Genomic DNA, 4,917 nt, shown 5'->3' with positions numbered 1-4,917 from the left:
GGCTTGCTGACGTCAACGTTGTGGATCATGGTGGCGGTGGGGTTCTGGTATGGGCAGGCGTATATTACGGACAACAAACACAGGTGCATTTTATTGATGGCATTTTGAATGCACGGAGGTACCGTGATGAGATCCTGAGGCCCATTGTTTGACATTCATCCACGACCATCACCTCATGTTACAGCATGATAACGCACGGCTCCACATTACAAGGATCTGTACACAATTCCTGGAATCTGAATACATCTCAGTACTTGCATGGCCAGCATACTCAACAGGCATGTCTCCCATTGAGCATGTTTGGGATGCTCTGGATCGGCGTATACGACAGCGTGTTCCAGTTCCTGCCAATATTCAGCAACTTCACACAGCTGTTGAAGAGGAGTGGACCATCATTCCACAGGCCGCAGTCAACAACCTGATCAACTCTCTGCAACGGAGATGTGTTGCCCTGCGTGAGGCAAATGGTGGCCACACCAGATACAGACTGGTTTTCTGCCCCTCTGCCCCCCCCCATAAAGCAAAATTGTGCACATTTCAAAGTGGCCTTTTATTGTGGGCAGTCTGAGGCACACCTGTACAATATTCATGATGTCTAATCAGCCCCTTGATACGCCACACCTGTGAGGTGGGACGGATTATCTTGGTAAAGGAGGAGTGCTCACTAACACAGATTTAGACAGATGTGAGAACATTTGCGAGTCGTGGGTCTTTTGTGTATGTAGACATTTTTTTTAGATGTTTGAGTTCAGCTCATGAAAAATGGGAGCCAAAACAAAAGTGTTGCATTTATATTTTTGTTCGATGTAATTATATAGTTGTTTTTTAAAATGTTTTTCTACCGGTAAGGTACAGTGTCCACTCCAGAGAAGCCGCTTCCATGTAATTTGTTTTTATAGATATCATTCTAATATTATTAGCTTGACCACAAAAATAATAGACTAATACATTTGATACTGTGACAGGCCATATTGGCGTCACCCTTAGTCAAGCATATTAAGCAATCTACAATGACAGAAGATTTTAGGAGTGGCTGTTATAAGTGAGCAGGTGGGTTTGTAAAACTGCAGTTGAAACGTTTCTGCGGTTGTGCAACAAGGGCCACACATTTTCTAACCCAATAAAGCTTACACAGAGAATTTATGGAGGACTAAAATCACACAACATGAATCTGATTTATTTGTACTGCAGACAGACCACACAGAGTGAGTCATTGAACATTTCTTTTGTGCTCGGTAGTAAAACTATTTGCATCACAAGGTCTAAATTCTGCCTAAATTTTGTCAATATGATGAATATCTTTCAGATCTACTTTTTTCCCCCCTATCCAGCTCCTCTGATGTTGTTGTCCGTTCAGTCATTCATGTACAGCACATGTTCCCAGAGAATTTGTGCACTGATTGCATTTATATAATCTCACTGGCCGTATCCCCACATATTCCCTTTTTTTCATGTCATTTATATTCCCTGATGCAATAATACAATTTCCCAACTCGAATCATTAAAATTTATCTTACCCCAGTGTAAGCATTATGTCCCGTGGTGCACTTGATGTTTGACATACTTGCCTTGCCAAGAATAAGAAAGGGGAGGGGGGAGGGCATGCGATTGTTGTTAAACCTAGCCAAATGTCGATGTACTGGGACGCAGTTTCTGCAGTGAGACGTGTCAGCCTTCAGAATACTTTCTGGGCTTTTACGCTTGTGATTTTGAATATTGAAAAGTCCTGATTGCATGGCGCTGTATTAACAACACATGGGAACTCTCTAAAAGAATGATCCTGTAAATGTTCTCTTATGAGAGGGAGACTTGGTTAGCATACACGACCATACATGAGTGTAGAAGGGTGTGTGAGCTCTGTCCTAAGAGTTAAAGCAGCAGGGAGGCCAAGCCTGCTCTATGTCAAAAGGACACAATCACAACTCATCCACCTATGTACCAACACACACACACACACACACACAGCAGTCTGGTTCTTTTATTGCTGCTTCCCAGGTTTCTCACATCTAAGGAGGAAGGGGCTAAAGCTCAAAGGTGAAAGGTCATCTTTACAAGGACTGCTCTCCTTTTCCATGTAGTTCCTAATAAAGCTTTAATCAAGCCAATTAAGGTTCATTAACTGGTCTTTTGGGGGCTGGGACTGTTTAACCCAGTACACAATTGACCCTATTTGGAATCTATAGGAAAGCACCAGAGTCGGGGGTTGATGGACTGAGTATCTGTGGTTTTTCTGACCCAGGTGAGTGTTTCTTACATAACACTCCAAAGCAAGATTGTGTTAAACATACATGCATATGTGGACGTGCAACAGCTGCAATAAAGCAAATACAGCAAACATGAATGGGTGTATTTTTTTATTGTTATAGAAAATCACTGTGTCTCCGTTTCAGTTCAATTCAATTTTATTTATACAGTGCCAAATCACAACAACAGTTGCCTCAAGGCGCTTTATATTGTAAGGTAGATCCTACAATAATACATACAGAGAAAAAAATAACAATCATATGACCCCCTATGAACAAGCACTTTGGCGACAGTGGGAAGGAAAAACTCCCTTTTAACAGGAAGAAACCAGGCGCAGGAAGGGGCGGGGCCATCTGCTGCAACCGCTTGGGTTGAGAGAAGGAAGACAGGATAAAGACATGCTGTGGAAGAGAGACAGAGGTTAATAACAAGTGTGATTCCATGCAGAGAGGTCTGTTAACACATAGTGAGTGAGAAAGGTGACTGAAAAGGAAATGCTCAATGCATCATGGGAATCCCCCAGCAGCCTATGTCTATTGCAGCATGACTAAGGGAGGATTCAGGGTCACCTGGTCCAGCCCTAACTATATGCTTTAGCAAAAAGGAAAGTTTGAAGCCTAAAGTAGAGATAGTGTCTGTCTCCCAAATCCAAACTGTCTGTCTGTGTGTCCTGGTGTGTGTGTGTTCGCTGTCCGTTTTATGTGTGTGTCAACCTCACTTCTGAAATCTGACGTCCTCAGTGCAAATCCCGGGCCACCGCAGACCTGCGGTCCACAGAATGGCCTCTTTGTATCAGTATGGGACTGACTGGCCACTTCTGCACTCTTGGCTCCCCCTCAAGCCCTGGCTGACCTCCAGATCCCAGAACCAGGGCAGGCCTTGCATCTCTGTAGTCCACCCCAGACAAAGAGGCCTCTACACAGGGCTGACTCTTCTCTCAACTCCCTCCCCCCCAGTATTCCCTCCCCTTCATCACAAACTGGGTTACAACAGTCAGGTTAGCCATTAATGTTGACATCAATACCTTCCATTGATCCAAATGAAATTTTCCCCCAACTAATGCATGATTTCCTGTTGAATTATGTCATTTGCTTGTAAGCTCATGAGAGAATACGGCTCTTAATGATTTATTCGAGACACGTTGCTGCGTGTTCGCGCTTTTCTTTTCTTGGAAATACACTTTTCTTAAACACATTTTTGAAAAGAAACCCATAATCTTCAAATTTAAAGGAGACTTTTGAATGTTTCCAGCAACTGGAAACTACATTTTCATTTAAATTAGCTCCAGAATGTGTTTGTGAATTTAATGCAGATACATGCTATACAGATTTAGAAAGCTGCACAGGTGCACGTTAGTATCATGTCATTTTTGGAACTATATTTAATAAGCAGTGAGGCTTGCCATGCTGACCACAGAGAGCTGGACACCTGGGGACAGAGGGGACAGCTCAGGGTCCTGTTCTTGCACTGAGGCATCAGATGTTCCAGTCACTGTAAACATCCTTATTAACTGAGCTATTTAACAGAGGTACTGTGTTATGGGTCAGGGAGTAAGTGTGTGTACTACTAGTGCCTGCTGTTTTGTTCAAATTCAAAAAAAATTACAAAAGTGTTGTACAAGAGTCAGATTACAGTGTTTTGGAATATGTTTTAAGGATTTCCTAGAATTTTTTCAAATTTTCTCAGAACCCCAGAGAAGCATCCAAAACTATTTTTTTCTCTCCAAAAATAACTTTGCATCAGTGAGAAAAACAACTGTTTGTATGTGAGGTCCAGTTGGTGCAGCACAATCTGTTAAGGGTTTACATTTAGCCATCATAACCCTACCCAGTCTCCCAGGTGAAATAATTTTACACTTATATTAAGTTTAGGTTTGATCCATTATCAGTGATGCAACTGTATTTCTTTATTCCATGCAAATTCAGACCAAACTACAACCTTTGTTTTAAATTTTGCATTTTGCCACATTTGCACATCTGGACTGAAGCACAGCTGGTTCAGTACAAGTTGGTTGGAGTGCTTGCTGTAGCACGCACTTGCATTTACAGGGTGGATTTCCCCTCTTCGAGTGCATGTCGAGCCCCCCTTCCCCCTGCCAGACGAAATCAGCCTGCTGGTGGTTTTACTGCAAATTGTTCCACCTCAATTATCCGAATCCCAACCAGTAATTACTGCACCATTCACTTTTTCATTTGCACGGATTCACCTCTCAGGTGTGGAAGCCTTGTTTCCCGCATGGGCACCATCCTTGGCTTCATTAGGCCGCGGTGCTCTCCACCAGGCTTTTGGCTTCAGTTTTCGGCACACGTATATTTTACACAAACTGACAAAAAAGCTTATAGATACATTCAGATTACATGAACCTGAGGATCCTGATGACGTGCCTTTGAGAGAAAGGAAGTGCTATAATCACGTCTCTGTGCAAAGGTTTTGCAACAGTGAGTGGCAGATGCATTAAATCTACCCGCAGTTGGCAGGACACTGTGCTTCCTAACACTGATCCTTAGGAATGTTGAGGAATTCAGGGACACATATAGAGATAGATAGCAGAGGAAAGCTCAGGAGAGTCTCCTGGGGAAATCATTTTATTACACCCTCTTCTTTTTCCAACAGAAAATTTTGATCCCTCTTTAACCCCTTAGTGTGGCTTTCTCTGTGCAGGCAACACATGCT

Source organism: Haplochromis burtoni, unplaced genomic scaffold, assembly GCF_018398535.1.
Source record: "Haplochromis burtoni strain Fernald_Lab_line unplaced genomic scaffold, NCSU_Asbu1 Contig_643, whole genome shotgun sequence".
Classification (NCBI taxonomy): domain Eukaryota; kingdom Metazoa; phylum Chordata; class Actinopteri; order Cichliformes; family Cichlidae; genus Haplochromis; species Haplochromis burtoni.
The sequence above is the reverse complement of the archived record's forward strand: the minus strand, read 5'-3'. Positions refer to the sequence as shown.